Below are 19401 nucleotides of genomic sequence, written 5' to 3'. Positions count from 1 at the left end.
CAGATCCGTTTTAATATTATCTTCCCATCTACGTCTCGGCCTCCCAACGGTCTTTTTCCCTCAAGTCTTCCAACAAACACTCTAGCCTATATGCAAGAGGGCTGTAATATATAACATATAGTATACGAAGTGAAGAGAAGCGACTAGAAGCATTTGAAATGTGTATATGGAGAAGACCGGTGCGTGTGAAGTGAACAGAATAAAAGATGAAGCTGTGCTGGAAGAGTGGCTGAAGAGAGAATGATGCTGAAAGTGATCAGGAAAAGAAGAAGGAATTGGTTGGGTTACTGGCTGAGGAAAAACTTCCTATAGCTCGCGCAAGAAACGATTATCGAAAAGCAATGGTGGCGTTACTGTTTATTTTGACGTGTGTATGTAGGCACGCCGAGGGAGTGAGAGTTACGGGCAATGGAAGTACTGCCTTTTCCAAGGAGATGAACAGATGGGGACATCTCCTGTGGAAATGAAGAGCGTAGCAAGAGCTATAACGTCTTTGAGCAAGTGAACAATCCGAAGCGAATTAAACGCGCAATATATTATATTTACGAATAAAATAATGATAACCTGCGAGAGGAACGCTCCATCACTACATAATAAAATAAACGCACATGGAACAACACACGTATTCACATGCAGTGGAACTGAATAAAACAGTAATGTAACTATCAGAACGCAAGACTGATTCTATCGATGTAGTTTCTCTTCCGACTGTACTCTTGAATAACATACAAACTATCTCGTGACCTTTCCTATCGCCCGCTCTTCCTTATCGCATTGTTTCGTTCGCATTCCTGCCGTCGGTATTCCCTGTTTGCGAGACCTATACTGAAGAATGCACTGGAAGGAATGGTGAACGGGAAAATAGTTCGGGGTAGAAGAAGATATTATCAGATGGTATCAGACAATAAGATATATGCGGAGACTAAGAAGAAGGCAGAAAATAGGAAAGACTGGAGAATTCTGGGCTTGCAGAGAAAGACATGTCCTCGGGCATACGTATGTATGTATGTATGTATGTATGTATGTATGTATGTATGTATGTATGTATGTATGTATGTATGTATGTATAATATACGAGTAATTATAGGCTATAAGATTTTAAAATTCCTTTCCAGAACGAAAAGTTATAGCTATTTGTTCGGATCAAATTTGTGAATATTTAAAGACAAAACTAAAATTATTTCAATCAATTATTATCACAATGCACTGCTCCCTTAAATTGAATTAGCATATTGGTAATTAAATGAATAGCTTTCTCAAAACACGCTATGAAACGTTTCATATAAAAACAATCTTTATCTCAAAGAGGAAAAAAAAACGAGCGAAATTGTATTAAACTTTTTTGTTTGAAATATCTCAAAGAATAACCGCCTGAAATTAATGACAATACTTACGGTTCACTCTGTATATATAATAATCCGAAGTACAGTATATAGTCCTAGTCCTCTAGGCTATATAAAACCAACAGTAAAAACGATGAAGTACTTTCCTTGCATGTATTGGACAGAGTATGAAATAATTTGTGTGTGCTGTTTAGATTCTTATTTACATCAACCAAAATAAGCTTTGAACCTCGTCCATAAGTGCCAAGCTTCTGTGCTGTATTGTGCTGTTGGGCGTCGGCTTTGCAATAAACTAAAAATAGCTACAGGAAAGTAGGTCTCTTCCAGGAACTGACTCTTGCGTTGTATCACAACGCTAGGCTACGATAATAGAGGGAAGTCGATAAGCATTCTGATTACACGAACATAAGAGCTTGTAAAAAAAGGTAAAGGTATCCCCGTAACATGCCATGAAGGCACTTGGGGGGGGGGGCATGGAGGTAGAGCACCTTGCTTTCCATGACCTCGGCACTAGAATGAGGTGGTGTGGTCGGCACCACGCTCTGACCGCCTTTTACCCCCGGGAAGGACCCGGTACTCAATTTTATAGGAGGCTGAGTGAACCTCGGGGCCGTTCTGAAAGTTTGGCAACGAGAAAAAAATCCTGTCACCACCTGGGATCGAACCCCGGACCTTCCAGTCCGTAGCCAGCTGCTCTACCAACTGAGCTACCCGGCCGCCTCATAAGAGCTTGTATAAGCACAAAATGACAGAATCGTAACATTAACGATTCAAAGTATGTACAGATACGGAATTAAAAAATGGGCCGTGTCTTGGTAGCAGTCCTCCTGTATGTAGGCAACAAGCTTCGCAAGACTGTCCACAAGTAGCATAGAGTGGATCGGGGGAAGATGCCTGACTTTTTCTTTGATTGAAAATTTAAGATACTATTTAGTTTTGAATTTCATATTGAAATATCAAAGTCTAGAAGGTATTTTAAAACTATATTTTTGGTACAAAACAGAAAACATTAATTGCCTTGTTTATAGATACAGGTTTTTTTCTTGCTTGTCGGGTAAGATGGCAAATGCAATTAACACATTTAGTGATATATGTATTTTACCTGAACTTGGTTTGATATATGTACATAACAAAATTGACTTAATCTAAAGCTCATGGACACTTTTTCACTCGTTTATCACTACTTAGCAACATAGTCATTGCACATATTGTATTTTATTGTCTTGTGCAAGACTCGTGAAATCACTTGTTGTACACAATGATTTCAATCCAGTACATTTTTTGTCATCATTCGCTTTAGGAGGCGTTAAAGGGTACGGTAAAGAATCCCGTATGCTTGTGATGTTCTAAAACAGTTCGTACCCTCTGTTATAACATGTTCCATCGCAAGTTGAAGACTGTCCTCAATCCACTGACTTCTATCAGAGAATCTTACGTAATGTTTACACATTCCCTGAAATAAAACTCTTGCAACAAGTTGCCATCTTAACCCGAAAAAAGTGATCATCTTCCCCAAGTGTCGGGGTAAGATGCCTAGTGCTGTGACGCAACCTAAGATGGCGGAACAAGGTTGTTGGTTGTTAACAATACAAACTTTAGAACCTTTACTACAATATGCATTACAAAGGTTTGACAGTTATTACGAATTCAAGGATGTATTAAAATTTTAACATCCCTTTGCAATTATTTTATAGCAGAAAAATGAGTTGTTTTCTTGCTTTTCTACTTCTCACAACAAGAACATGTGCCAAAATGAGTTGGCTTCCATTCTACCCGACATTCAACTGTCTCAGTGATCATGAAGACATGCGCGTGGGGTTCTCTCTTGGAAGAATGTGAAACTACAAAGAAATAAGCATCTTCCCCTGATAGTCATCTCCCCCCGATTCATTCTACATTTATGTCCTCCTTTTTACTGCACATGCGCAATACCTTGTATCTGGAACGCCGTAAAATTGTGTGGCCCAAATTTTGTTTCTGTACATACATAAACAGATTAAATTAAAGACAAAAAGTTATTATAGTAAGGAAATATATTAGGAGTAAGACAAGGTTGTCTGCTATTTCCAACATTGTGTAATGTTTATTTTGACGAGATCATAAGAAAATATTCGAGAACTTTAAGCGAAAATTACGTACAATTTAAATACATTAATTTTAAATTAGTTATTGTTTGCTGTTGACCAAGTTGTATTTGCTGATTCAGAGGAGAATTTACAGCTTTCATTATTAAAATTAAATAGAACTTCAGATAATTATAATCTTAATATTGCTACACAAAACGCAAAAGTAACTGAGTTTCAAAGAAATAAACCACTCAGAACAAAAATAAAGCAATGGACAACAAAATTATAGAAAAGATTTATAATTTTAGTTATTTAGGAGAGAGCACTTTAAGTACTCTTATTTCATGAAGTGAGAACATGCTAGTAGCACTCTTAAACCATGCAATCTATGATAATGACTTCCCTTTTTTATTTACAGATTTTTCAGGAAATAGGAAGAAATTTTTTCTTTTCTTAAAGTAATACGTTCATCAAGGAGAGAAAGAAGAATGATTGCACAAGTGTTGTAGCGATATGTCACTTGATATATACCTTATTTTCAGAAAAGAACTGACCTCTGATAACTTCCATGAATTTAGCTGAAATGACTGTTGTCAAATTCCACCTTATTTTTTCACATGCAGAAATAGGGAGCAGAATGTGTTATGAATCTCAGAGACCTTTGGAAAAAAGAAGCTGGAAACAAAATGTAAAGGATTTACATTTGGGTTTTAGAGCAAGCAACATATTATTTTTTTAAATACATAGTCGGGAATTATTTGTATACGAGCTTCTTTTTAGAATAAGTTACCCTTCTATGTTCCCCAAATCATAATTGTTCAATATTTACGTTGTTAACGTTTGTCACGCTATCGCACTGTCGCGTGCTCACAAAGGTGTTGCAGCTTTGTTTGTATTCCTCATCCAGCTGTTCTCGTAATCTTCCAATGCACATGCTATACGATAAGACTTCAAGCATGTACCCCATGTCAGACTGTCCCTTTACAGGATGGAAGTGAAATAAACCTACAGATTTTCAGAGCGAATAGCTCATGTTGTATGCAACACAAAAGTGTAAAACCATATGGATAGAATGTTCATAGTTTTCTCAGAAAAAAATGTTTTTTTTTCTCAAATGTTTAACACACTCTTATTCGGTAGAAAACAAAAAAATACGAGAACAAATGAATGAGATGTATAAACAACTGAATTCTCTTTCAAATTCAAGTATCACAAGATAGGGGTGCTATTTGAAATTTCAAAGTTTGGGAGACGGGGGAAACAGAGGATGAAATCTAATATGCAATTAAGACTGAGTTTAAACTTCCCCCTCAATATCTAAATTTCTGTGTTTTTTTGTTTAATTAAATTCAGTTTAAATTATGTAGTTATTTAGACTGGGAACTTTTGAAATGAAAGCCCTATATACATTCTTGTAGAATTATAAATGTAAAAGTTATAATGTGTTGACACTTGTGTATTTCATTTTTCAGTTTGCATGTCTATTTTCTAAAATCAAAGTACTTTAAATAAATAAAAGATAAAACTAAAATTTGTTTTTTGCTAAATTACCAAAAAGGGATTACAACGTTCAATTTTCAATTTTAACAAAATTGGAATTAAATATGATACGAAAATCAATACAGAAAAAAACTAAAATTATGGTCTTCTGCGGAAAAATACCCTATGCCTAGCAAAATATACTTAGATTAAAAAATATTAGAAAGAGTAAATTTATTTTACAATCTCGGATACACATTATCTTTTTTGGATTAAGTAGACATTTCACAGAAAATTTCTAAATAGGCCTACACCAAAACAATGGGAATAATTAACAACATTATGAAACATTCCCTAGTACAAAAGCATACTAGAATTCGCCTATAAAGACCTTGGCGAGACCTGTACTTTGTTACGGCAGTGAGGCATGCACATTGAGGAAGAAAGACGAAAGCAGAATAACGGCCAATGAAATGAAATTTATGAGGTATACAGCGGGACATACGAAATGGGATTACAAACGCAATGAAGATGTAATGGAAGAATTACAACTAGAACCTGTAATTAATCACGTAAACATTATCGGAACAACTGGATAAATCATCTGCATCGTATGCGTAGAGACAGAAACCCAGAAGTCATGCTCCACTATCGTCCAAACGGGAAGAGATCTCTCGGTCGTCCAAAAAAGCTGGATTGGAAATTCAATTGTGAGATCGTAATAGGTCATATGGCCTAATACTTGGAGGGAAGAAGAAGAAGAAGAAGAAGAAGAAGAAGAAGAAGAAGAAGACCAAAAGGGAACCCGACTCTGTTAACTACTAGAGGCCCTGGGTCTCCATGTCCGGGCCTGCTTCTTCTTCAAAACAAAATAATTTGAATATTATATATTCAAGTTCTCTTATTTCCGTCATCAAATGCCGTATTATCACAGTCTACTATATACAGTCACGAAGCTTGGGATGATTTTTTGCCAACGAGTTGCATTTCTCGCGATAGTTGCTAGCCGCTTGGAGCGCTGTGAGTACTAGGAACAATAGACTGTGTCACTGCCATCGTTATCTAATACAGGCCGTAAGGCAGACCATGTGACTCGCTTAACCCGATCACGAAGGGCGGCGTTTCAACCATATAAATTAATTGGAATGCATAAAGAGTAACATATTAAAAAAAATGTTATGTTTTATTTAACGGCGCTCGCAACTGCAGAGGTTATATCAGCGTCGCCGGATGTGCCGGAATTTTGTCCCGCAGGAGTTCTTTTACATGCCAATAAATCTATTGACATGATCCTGTCTCATTTAAGCACACTTAAATGCGATCGACCTGGCCCGGGATCGAACCCGCAACCTTGGGCATAGAAGGCCAGCGCTATACCAACTCGCCAACCAGGTCGACGTAACATATTATATTTCTCTAAAATGTAGTGTAAATGCATTAATAAAATTTAAAACAATGATTAGGGGACACTTCAGACATAATTCCTTGCGAGTTAAGGTGTAATATTATTTTTGGTGTGAAAATTACGTTGTTCGTATGTGTAATACCTGCCTTTATTTCGATTAAATATTGCGAAATTCTTGTACATTCATTTATGTACTATTCAATAATTTTCAGTTGCACCGCACGAATATTTAGATATGTTGAAATTATAGGTTATGTTTACTGTACCAGTTGCCCTTTTCTGTCTAATTTTAGTGGTTTCCAATGCCCTGCCACTACATGTGTATGTTATGTCATATGGATAGTATAGGTTATGTTTACTATATTTAACTTATATTCCTATATTCGCAATTATACATTATAATTAAACATAATGTCATGAATGATACCCGTCACATTCTATTTGTCTGTATTTTAATATTACAATTGAGTACTGAATTATTGTATTTATCTACTACCTAATAGACGAAGTAACACAATGGTACGTACACTAATTTCATAGGAGTGGTATGGTAAATTTTCTGTCTACAATTAAGGAAGGTAGATGTGATAAATTAAAATCACAATATAAATTCGTTTTATTGAACCTCAAAATAGCTTCCATTCTAAATTTAAAATGTTGATGCGAACAGATTAATGTTAACACGTAAAATTCTCTTCACATTAAAATAACACAGTTTTGTAATTATTTCTGCAACATATTATGCAACAAGAAGTAAACGGAACTTATGGACACATTACACCAAATAACGCTTAGCAATGACACGCAATAAAGTTATAATATTTCACTGAGCTCCATATACTGAAATAGAAAACCCGAACATACAATATGGCCTGGTCTAGATCGAAAAGGCACTGACTATGCCGTATTTCGCTTTGTTGTGGAAAGTTGTGTAAACTGTGAAATGTTCGTTATGGGTTGTAATAACTCTAAATGGCTAAAATACAATAATTTGAATAATAACATGGGACTAGGACACGTTTGTGTTACTATAAATATTGTAAGAAAAAGAAGTCAGAGATATCCTTTTTCTGAAAGATGCAGGAAGGTGAGTTTATAAAATATAATATATACTTTATGAAAATAATGTATAAACCTTATGTATTTCACGTTTCAATAGTGGAAGGAAGGTGTTAACTTTTTCAAAATAATACGATATCGAAAGTACAATAGATTTTATCGTCTGCTGGGGAAAGAGTCTGTGATGAGGCGATAGTAGCGATCCTGGTGGTGAGCAACTAACTATGTTTGCATATTTAGTAAGTATTGAGCCTCGTGACTGTATATAGTAGACTGTGGTACTATCTTAATTTATTGGCAATCACGCGCTGCAGTAGTGGTTCCGCAAACAAACATCCAAGGGTTGCATTTTCGCTGACAGATAAATATACAGTATAAAACAGTAATTTTTTGTAAGTGGCATAGTGAAGTCTGTTAGTGAATGTAGAGATTGTGTTTATTTTTGTTTGAAATGGAAGCCTCTTCTAAAGGCGATGTCATTGTGTCGTGTAAGTAGCATGTGATCGGTAGGCTGCCACCAGAGAGTTTAAAATTCTCCCAAACCTGAGTCGAAGACACAGGATTCGTCCAGAACCTAAGTCCTGAATTCCGAAATAAATTGAAGTTCATAGAGTATATGATGAAATTTTATTACAAGTTCACAAATATGATTATACACAGATGTCAATGCAGACTTGTTGGCGAGTACAAGCAGAGTCAGTCAATAATACAGTTATTACAGCTTGCTTATAAAGATTTCATACAGAAATAACTCCTCCTTTAGATACAGATGAGCCAATTAAAAGAATCATGACGTACTTGGTATCCAATTGAATAAGTGTACAGTAGTAGCAAAAAAAAAAAAAAAAAAACCGGACCGACTCTAGTATCTGATATAAAAGAATCCTGTGCTGTGTATTGTGTCAAACTGTGGTAATTTCAATATGGATAGTGAAGCCAGAGGTATGTACTGCTATTTAATGTAAAAATACACAGTTATCTTTGCCGAATAGAGGTAGAAAAATATAATATTGATGCCAGATGAAAATAGAACTCTCAAAGTTTTTTCGTCTCTAAGTTTGAGGCACTGAAGGAAACAAAAGACGGTAAGAATCGAACAAATGCAATAAATTTCATTATTACGATTAATTATACAAGATGGATGTGTTCTGTGACTAGCAAAATTTGAATCTGTGACTCTGAAATCAGCTACAAGGGTCGGTCCGGTTTTTTTTTTGCCACTACTGTACATACGTCATTTTAGATCATGGGGTGGCAATGAGCTACGAGAAGAAGAGCAGAAGGAATGCGTGACGTAATACTAAAGTCATAACATTTCTATCGCATGCATCTTAATACTACGTGTCCTGAAAATATTAGTCGCGCTTTTAATTTAACATTTTAATGCGAAATAATTTTTTTTAACCGTTAACAATAAATTAAGTTATAAGTTATTCTCAAAGCATTTAGATACTTAAATTTAATTTTCTTCCGTTACTTTATTCAAGAATTCGACAATTTAAGAATAATTTAATCTATAAAAATTGTGTACATTAATGTAAAAGTAGTAAATAATCAATAAGTTTACACTGTATGAGTTTCATACCTTATTGTTTGTACAACAGAATTATAAAAGAATATTAATAAAATGAAATAAAATAGATATTAATGAATTAATGTCGATTTTATAATAGATGCAAACAATGAATACGTAATCTGTGGAAACAAAAGAGCGAAGTGTTATTAAACTGATATTATATTGTAACGATTTTCAGCAACAATAAACGTTGCTTATAATTCTGGTATACAAAAAAAAATAATTATTTAATTTAATTCAAGTGATGAGATGGAAGTTGAGCTTCCATATTCGCTGTCCGACAGTGGACGGGCAAGCTCGGTGTCGTCACTTTCTTCATCTGATTGAGAGTCACTCGAGTCACCAGTATCACTTTCGGCGATGTTGCTCCCTGAATCGCCGTATTGCCCTCAGACACACACAACGCCAATCAATAATATGTGGGCGTTCAACTAATATTTTCCTCGCATTGTGACATTTTTTACACTTATAATCCATATTTTTCAAAACCTTCCTCAAAGAATGTACCCCCCATGGAAACTTTATTTTTTCTTTCAATGCCGGGAACAGTTTTTGACATATGGGCACCTGTTTTCTCACTGAATAAAATTCAATAATATCTCGATTTACCATCTTATCAAAATCGTCCAAATGAACATTTCTTTCTTCTTGGCTATTTCTGTGTTTCCCTGGAGTGGAAAGGGAAGTCTCACCAGCATCAGCACCTTGTCTACGAATTCTTGTTATTGAACTGACTGAAATACCAGTGTAATGAGATATTCGTAAATTTGCTTGTTTCACTTGTGGCTAAGTTTCCCATGTCGTGCTTCCTCATCACAAGCAAGTATAACCCTTCAAAAAATATCCTGGGCCTCAATGTGTATTGTTTTTCCTTTTTTCCTCTGTGTTTCCATTTTAAAATACTGTATATCTATGCGAAATTAACTACTGTTCTCCAACCAGGAGATCAACCGTGAAAGGAATGTGCTTACTATTGCGTCATCTATTGGAACGAAGTAGATAGACGATATTACCGTTATAACGTCAGTTTAAAAACCATGCGCTCTTCTCCATATGTTATTTCCTGTATGGAGAGATTAAAAGACCAGGAAATTAACCGTGATCTAATTTTGTAACTAGGGTAGTATCAATATGTGTGATCAATGTTATGGTTTGTGCTGTGAGAGCTAGCCAATAGAGATAAGAGTACCCACGTGTGTGACCTTATGACATCTTATGACATCAACATTCATTCACAGCATTATCCCGCTTCGTCTCAGTCCCCGAAGACTTTCTCGTGGTTGGAGTACAGTATATGCCTACTATTATTACCATTAACTTAGTTATTTTGACGGATAAAACACAATGTTTATAAACACTGTAATGAAAATGAAACAATATTAGTAACCGCAACGCATGGATTCATAACATGACTGTGCAAGAGGAAGAGCGCAAGTTTTGTGAATGATTAGTACAGTTCAATGCTTAGTACCACGTGCAGCGGGGATTCACAGCGATAACCGCATCCCTCTCCTCATGCCCCGCTCTTCTTCTCGTCAGCTCCTAGCAGTATGTGACTTTTTGCACGCCTTGCCTGCGTCTTATTCATTTAATGTAGATGCATGTCTTTCCGCATCACATGGGAAGATGGTGACATGCTCTAAAGAAAATACTGGATGACTATGATTCACAGTAGGATGGAGATTAAAGAAGAGGAATGGATATGTGTCATCTCTTCTCGAACAATAAACTTACATGATCAAGGATATAAGTACTTTTAGGGGAAGAAGTGGAATATGTCACTCTTCTACCACAATTGTAAAATTATAATTCAAAGTTTTATGTATGTATTATTAATTTATTTATTGGGCATAACTTGAATTCAGGTTACCTGAAAAGTGTGAACGAGGCTGTACACCCAGTGGTCAGCAAAGATCACGTCGTATAAAATTCAGCCCGCAATACACAGCAAAGTAGAAGGTAGGAGGGGGAGTATACTCAAACTGTTTAACTTTGAACGAAGTGATGGCTAACCGAAGGGAGATCATACCTTACCCCTCCGCCCGCGAATCAAGCAATGCCGACCACTGCCGTAGTGTATATAAAAAGGAAAGAATCGGCCCGTTTGTGACGAGAATAGAAGATAAGAAAGGTGAAGTTGGTGATAAAGCAGGTCAATAATAAAGACAACAGCACTTCACAAAACTGATGTCTGACAGCCTCATGTAGTATGTACAAAATATTGGCCTAATTCCAAACCCAATCTCATAAATCCAAAGCCAAGCGTTGCTATATAATCAATCACATATGAAAACCTTCATGATTCACAAACAAGGTCAGTGTTTAGACAGGAAACTTAACTTTTCACTTAAAGTATCAATTAATTCAGACATATATATTATATTCGAATGTTAATGAGGATGGAACAAAAGCCTTAGCTTTCCTCGTAAAGGAGAAATTTTCTAAAAATGACAGACTTGCCTTTTGGACGTGATATTTTATTCGTCAGTATTTGTATCAACAAAAAATGAGGCAATGAACTGAATTTACTGTTCAGACATTGTTTGCGATTCGTTTCAAATCCAATTTCGAAATTTCATGCAGTTCGTCTTGCTCTTCTTCGATTAATTATGGCGTGCTGTTATTCCTTAATGCAGCCTCCGGCGTAGCTCAGTCGGCTAAGACGCTTGTCTACCGATCGTGTGTTGCATTCGGGCGCGGGTTCGATTCCTGCTCGGACTGATTAGCTGGTTGGGTTTTTTCCGAGGTTTTCGCGGACCGTAAGACGAATCCTGGGCCTCATCTTGCCGAATACCATCTCGCTATCATCAACTCCATCGACGCTAAATAACCCCGCAGTTGATAAGGCGTCGTTAAATAACCAAGTAAAAAAACATACTAATGCAAGAATCCAATACGCCTTTGTAGCTAATTTTATACAGAGTTTCCAAAAGTCTGCACATTAAATTTAATGGAATTTTTGTCAGACAACTAAGGGTCGGCGTTGCACTCTAGATAGAGTTGGGAGCGCTGCGTCACATAATGAATGCTTATACCGGTATTTACATAACATTTACATGAACATTGATTTCTATATTAATTTATAGATAAATTTATTATAACTCCTCAGAATTATGCTTTCTTCATACCTAATACTACACGACAGCGGCCAGTGTTGCCAATCTATTTAGACTAGAAATCTCTAAAGAACCTCCTATTTCTCTCTAGATTCCAATAAAAATCTCTAATCTCAAAATATAATTTCAGTTTAAGATTAAATATAACAGAATTTACGGTATTAAATTGAACAAAATTAAACCGTCATTACCTATAGGCTAAGCAGATAATAGACTATTTTTGCACTAATTAGCCCTCATAAAGTACTACCAACCAAGGGGCACTTGCAAGTTTATATTTCACGAGTATCCCTAATCTCGGTCCCCTCACTATAAATTTTTGAAATGATGAAACATAAATACCTGATCATACAAGGAAAACTTTTCATATGAAAGTTTATTTGCTTTAGTTTTAAAGGGCAGGTTAATTTAATTGCCAGCAGATTCCCACAAATCTACACTTTTCTTACTTAATCTTAAGGAAGAAGGTAGAACGCTTCAGACCGCCCAACTTCAAGAAAAGCCTTGAATGTGATATCTGCCATTGGTTGAATAGCAATTATCCTTTCACCTTCGTCTGTCGGCAATGTTTACATCGCCTGTCAGACATTATGGGACGCAGTATAGTATCACCGCCTGTGTTTCGTACGATAATTTTGTCGATCAAACACACAACTATGTAAAGCAGTGGTCGACATTTCGTGACTCGCGAGTCCTACCCTTTAATACACAAACAGGGGGGAGGGATAAGGAATGGAAATGCTTAAATTCACAATTTCTCAATTAAATTCAATTCGTGAAAATAAAATGATAATAATACAAAATATTTAAAGAAAACATATTCTTGTTTTAGTCTTAGCAGATACGGAAATTTTAGTCATGAATAAAGCCCGGATTTCTAAGCACACTTTTAAATTTAAGCAGGAAGGTTATACTTCGTAAGACACACCTCGATAAGCACTTTTAACTATGTTTGTTAGTGCTCATAAGTGCTCATTTCGCAGGAAAACGTTTTTGCTTATTTATTTTACGATTTTTAATTGAAACAGCATATTTTACCCAAAACTGTAATTTTAAAAGTACATATTTCACTCCTAGTTGTCATTTATCATCGATTACCTTTGTTTTATTGGCTAATAAAAAATTAACTTCAGTCGAATGCGTAAGAAAGCAATGCTAGGGTATGACCTAGGATGTTGTGAAATGATACTGTGTAATTCTAATTAGGAAAGAACCTTGGGATTCCTCGCCAAGCTTCTGCGATTAGGCAGGTCAATCGGTTATCGCACTTATCGGAATGTCATGTGCATGGGTGGTGAATCCCCGAGTTCCAAGCTGCAGTGTACAAGTTGTGCAACACGCGTTGTTTTTAGTAAGGTGTGTGTGTGATTACTCGCTGTTGTAGTTAAGAAATGCCACCTACAAAAAACCTCTCAATTAGCATTCTTACGTAAATACGTAAATGAGTTCGGAAGTAATATTTTCAGTGAGGGTGGCAGTGTCTTATTTTGTTTGTTGTGTGAAAAGAGTGTTTCTGCGAAGAAAAAATATGACATTGTGCTGCATATTAATACATCGCGGTATAAGGAGAGGTTTAAGATTAAATCTAAGTTAAACCAGCAACTGATTAAAAGTAATATGGGCTCTAGCAATCGAGTTCTAGTGATAAATTTTCAAAGACTTGTGTTTAGCATTAGTGGGTTCCGACATTCCGTCGAAAGAACATTTTCACTGTACAAATCATTTTTCACTGACAAACTCAGAAGCTTCACACAGGAAAATCTCAGAATGACTTTCCTTGTATACTGCAACAGCTTTCGATAAGGTAAGAGTTCTACGAAACAAATAATTTATCGTTATATTTCCGTGTATTCGTTTTTTCTTATTTTGGTGCTTATTTTCACCATTTTTCGTACTTATCTGCTTGCTTATTTTACTGTTTGATTGTGCTTAGAAATCCGGGCTTTAGTCATGAATAAAATTACTCAAGTACTTCCTTTCAAAACATAGGGCTATAAAAATCTGATTAAATACCTTATCCTTGTATTGGTATTTATACCTGTATAATACGATTGTACGTAAAAATTAAGTGAAATTTTGAAAAGTATAGAAAGTTCGTAACTTCCAGTTTAAGTAAAATTGACTGTATTGATCTCATAATAAAACTAAAACAAATCTAAATTCTCATGTGAATATACATAAAATTCATTGCTGTAATTAACTTAGCTTTAACTACAACGTGCGCCAGATCTCTGCATTCTTCTTTTGTTCACCAGTTTGGGTTCTAAACCAAGTCAGGAACTGGTGCTGGATTATTTGGAAATGACACCAAACTTTCTTTTAGCTTGGCTCAGTATGCCACAGTCTTTCAGGCTGAGATTTTTGCTATATTAGCCAGTGTCAGGGAAAGTATTAGGAAGGGCTACAATCGTAGACATATTCTTATGCTTTCAGATAGCCAAGGGACACCTAAGGCACTTGAAGCCCCCTTGGTTAAGTTGAAACTGGTATCAAAATGTCGCGAGTCCCTCATGATACTGGCTGAACATAACACAATTCAACTGAAATGCGTGCCGGGACATGCAGGGATTCGGAGTTAAAGAGAGAGCAGATGAGGCTGCCAAAAAGGGAACCGAGATCCCATTCATAAGACCTGAGCCTGTGCTGGGACTATCTCTAGGACCAGTAAAGTAGATTATCAGGGACTGGGCTCTCAAGAAACACCATAATCACTGGAACTCAAGTGAGGACTGCAGACACTCAAACGCTGAATTTATCGACAATGTAACAAATGAATTGGACTGCAGCCAAGAGGACCGAAATTATTATTCCAAAATTAATTTTCTTTTATTATAGTGGATTTCCCAAAATGATATTGTGTATTTATGTCTAGGCCTATTAAAATGTACGGTGGTAAGTAGGCTAATTTTTGCAAATTTAATATTTGAAATAAAATAATATTGAAATTTTATATTTTAAAATATTTATGATTTCCTACTTCCGCACTTTCATGCATAGCGTACTAATTTGCTCACCCCCTTGCATCCCCCTGCTGGCGACCATTTTAGGCCTAATTCCACTTTGTTCTATAGGATCTAATTTGAAAAAAGAAACATATCCCGCAAACTCACTGTTGCGTGAAGGGAATTGAATTAACTCTCTGTAGAAAATGTTCAGGGCTTGTCCCAATTATCGTTACCAAGCTTAAAACACAAAATAATGGAATTGTAGTGTAAAATTATAATTTAATTAAAATGAGCGAGGAGAGAGATGATAATGGTATATTTGATATTCCACGTGATGTAAACGAATAGGAAAATAATTTTAAATTGCATCTCCTTAAAGAAAGTCTAAACTTCAATACGAGAAAGAGTATGAAGAATTAATGTGAGTTGGCGGCAGGAAAAGAGAAGTCCAGAGGATACCGGATGAGGTTCTTCTAGCATATCTTGGTGGAGTATCTAAAATTCTAAAATTTATAAGTCTTCAATCATGTGGTGTAAAAAAGGTCTCGCAAGTACGGATTACCGACGGAAGGAATGCGAAACAAACACTGCGATAAGGAAGAGCGGGCGAGAGGAAAGGTCACGAGATAACTTGAATGATATTCAAGAGTACAGTCGGAAGAGAAATGACATCGATAGAATCAGTCTTGCGTTGTGATAGTTACATTACGACTTTAGTTTCTTCCATTGCATGTGAATGCGTGTCTTGTATCGCACGATATTATTTCATTCGTAAACATATATTGCGCGTTTAATTAGCTTCGAATTTTTCTCCTGCTACGATCTTTATTTCCACAGCGATATCCTCATTTGTTCATCTTCTTGGTAGAGACAGTACTTCCATCGGCTCCCACCTCTTCTCCCTCGGCGTGACTACATACTGTCCGTTACTCAGGAGAAGACGAGGGGCAAGAATGTGACCTTCTTGACTATCGCTGTTGATTATTATAAACATCGCTCAGATAAGCATCCCAGTAGCCAGGTTATTACTCGTGCAGGAAACATGAGTAACAATGCGTATGGAAATTAAAGCTAAGTTGAACAGAAGGAGACCTAATGTTTCCGCTTACTACATTACAAATATTGACGTGTTGTCGTAAGTTATCTGTTCACATCCCTTCCTCTTCAGTCCGCTCTCGTCTTCTCCTGAGTCACCGACAGTACACACGTCAAAACAGACAGCAACGCCACCATTGGTTTTCGGTAATCGTTTCTTGCGCAAGCTATATAAGTTTGCTATGTTAAAATAAAGTTTAGTTGCGAAGGAAAATAGCCTATACATGTAAGTAATACTATAGCCTACTGCCATCAAAGCATTTCTTAAAAGACAAAGTGAAGGTTATAACTAGACTTCGTTGAATTGCCACATGCAGCATGCAATCAGGTTGCCGATGTACGGTAGTATAGAAGAGGTGAGCGACCTCCCGGTCTCGTAGTATAAGCAGTTCATGTTAAGAGATGTGACCGGTCCAAATAGATAGAGCAGCTACAGCTAATGTATAACTATGTAAGCACTTGTTTTTGCATTACTGTGGTTGGAATAGTCAAAGCTTAACATTTGTTCAGTACAGACAAGAATTCAATCAAACATACTACAATGAGAGTGTTGCTGTTCCAAACAATTGCCCCTGGAATATCTTTACCCCCGCAGCCAGTACAACTCTCAGAAGCCCTTAATATAGTGTATAAAATATCACAAACCGTTATCCAAAATAACAGTTCACTAATTTCAGAAAAAGTGAAATGTAAGTTGAGAAAGATTATTGCTGAAAATTCTGCATATTCACAACTTCGTACTATAAATGATATACTATCAGGTCACGACAAGATGTCTGAAGTTGGTGTACTGAAAAGTAGTGATTCCGTTCTTCAAATATGCACCTATTACATCGTGTGATGTTGAACGTACATTTTCCCAATATAAAAACTGTTTGAGTGACCATCGGAGGAGGTTCGCTTTGCAGTCGCTCAAAATGTACGTAACTCTTCACTGCAATGCACATATTCAAGGATGATGTGAGTATATTACATTAAATTTTAAGAGTTAATATATCTCACTACAAAATAATTATGTATTTACATGTTTAGACATTTCCTACTTCAATGATCATTCAATATATTTCTTGACTGCAGGATACAGGTTTTATTGTAACCGCAGTATACTGCTCAGTGCTTACATCAGAGGCATACTCCATCCGTTGCACGTCCCCTTCTCATACAGTCTATAACGCGTGCGTAGTAAACCTTACGATTCTCGTGGCAATTCCACAAAGACTAGTTATAACTCATTAACACAAGTAACTTCTCCAACAACCATGAACTTGTTAAAAAATGAATAGCGATATACTTTATATTGAATAACATGTTTCACACTTTGCTAATTTTCTTTTTTTAAATTTTAATTGTTTCAAGTGTGCAAACTTTGTCTTTTTTAAACAGCGTGTACAAACTCTGAACCTCAAAACAATTACGAAATGCACAATGGTCCGTGGTATATAAAAATGTTGCTGTACTTCACCTCGGATGTATGTAGTTCCTCTGCAGTCACTCACTCTCTCACAGATTGCGACTTGAAAGCTAGTGTCGGTTTCTAGCGGAAAGCATCGTAGTATCCCTTCTCCCCACCACAACACATTGCTTGTTTTGGAGTCAACATTCGAGATGTAGCCTAAAATTTACTCTGCAATATAAATGCTTCAAAACAGTAGCCTACATGCAAAGCTGTTCTCCGCTTTTGTCCTATAATCGCTAGCGCGCTGGTCTTTCATTCAGGCGGCCCGTGTTGGATAACCGGCTAGGCCGAAGTATAACAGAGAATTGCTGGAGTTATATTCACTTCTCTTTAAGAGAACATTCTTATAGTTTTATGAACTGAAGAAAGCAATTATGGCAAGTAAGCTTACCCTCATTGCCAAGGGCAATGTACAGCTGTCAAAAGAAAAATTGGCCGCTCTCCTGAAACAATGTTCCCTTCGGGTATCTTCGCTATAATTCGGAGACAGGCGATGTTACATGTTGTTGGACCACGTTGCCTGATATCTACAGTTATAATTGAAGTATTCTCTCTGTGATTCGATAGCGTAATGGTAGCGTTCAGGCCTCTTATTCATGAGGTCCTGCGTTCGACTACAACCTCGTGCTTTTTATGTTCTTTTTTGTTCTGTTTTTGAGAGACACAAACTATACATAATGGCTCCTTTCTCTTTTACGATTATTTTAGTAATTAACATCAGGTTTATTAATATATTATGCCATGACTTTATCATTATGATATTGTGGCTGCAAATGGAAAGAAAAAAGATTTTATTCTCAATAAAATATCTTTCGTGGCATAAACAAAACTAATTTACTGGCGTCGGCCTTAAAACATTCAAACAATTAAGCGTTCAAAAAACAAAACAAAAAGCCACAATTCAATATTTAGTCTATCTTCCTCTTATCTCGATCATCTTGGAGTCGAATGGGCATGGAATTGACTAGTCTTTGCAAATAGCGACTGTTCTTAGACACGATATTCCAGGCATTCTGAACATACATACATAAGTGTTCTGTCCATGGGCAAGTCTTTCATTGCAAACCCAGCAATCTCCAATCTTTCCTATTTTCTGCCTTCCTCTTAGTCTCCGCATATGATCCACATATCCTAATGTCGTCTATTATTCTTTTCAACCAGAGACCCAAATAATTCCTTTTTCTCTTTCTAATCAGTTTCAGCATCATTCTTTCTTCACTCACTTTTTCAAACGCAATTTTATTTCTTATTCTATCTGTCCACTTCACACGCACCGTTCTTCACCACATCCACATTTCAAATGCTTCAATTCGTTTCTCTTCATTTCGTCGTTATGTCCATGTTCCTTCCCCATACAATGCCACACTCCACACAAAGCACTTCACTAGTCTCTTCCTTAGTTCTTTTTCCAGAGGTCCGCAGAATATCCTTCTTCTTCTATTAAAAGCTTCCTTTGTTCATGTTTGCAGTTTTTCTTGGGAAGGATAGGCCTAAATGCGGTAACATCCCGTTGCTTTCCGCATACCACTATCTCTTTCGCATCTTATTAAATTCCAGGGGACCCAAGCGTGGAGATGAGGAGAGTGGATTTGACTAATTGGGCCCTCCGGACTTCACCGAAAGTCACGGCAAGGGTTAAATATTAATTCGATCAGGATGTTTGACCCGATCAGAGACCGGGAAATCTCAATTAGCCTTTGCCCCCCGCATCCTGGACTAGCTTCTACGAATCATCAGAAAATCTTAGAGTGTGATTGGGCCAATTTTTCCGAAAATGTTTCCACACTTTTGCCCTCGTAGCTCAGCGGACGAACGTCGAAATTTAGATGTCAACGTCTCAGGTTCAATTCCTCGTTACTCC

At 36.5% G+C, this 19401-nt stretch overlaps 1 protein-coding gene across 3 annotated transcripts in view; it reads right to left on the bottom strand.

Moving 5' to 3' along the window:
- The window catches only part of LOC138697919 (uncharacterized), a 54536-nt gene that overhangs the window by 20237 nt on the left and 14898 nt on the right, over positions 1–19401 (bottom strand). The window contains exon 1 of one of the 3 annotated variants that reach the window (XM_069823519.1): positions 17547–17687. The exons of 1 other annotated variant lie outside the window; for it this stretch is intronic. The gene's annotated coding sequence lies outside the window, so the exon portion shown is untranslated. Of the gene's footprint in view, positions 1–1394; positions 1570–17546; positions 17688–19401 lie in introns of those variants that run through there. One more of the 3 variants, XM_069823520.1, reaches the window with a different exon arrangement.

The sequence above is a fragment of the Periplaneta americana genome, chromosome 4, assembly GCF_040183065.1.
Source record: "Periplaneta americana isolate PAMFEO1 chromosome 4, P.americana_PAMFEO1_priV1, whole genome shotgun sequence".
NCBI lineage: Eukaryota > Metazoa > Arthropoda > Insecta > Blattodea > Blattidae > Periplaneta > Periplaneta americana.
This window is presented reverse-complemented; position numbering and strand designations above follow the sequence as displayed.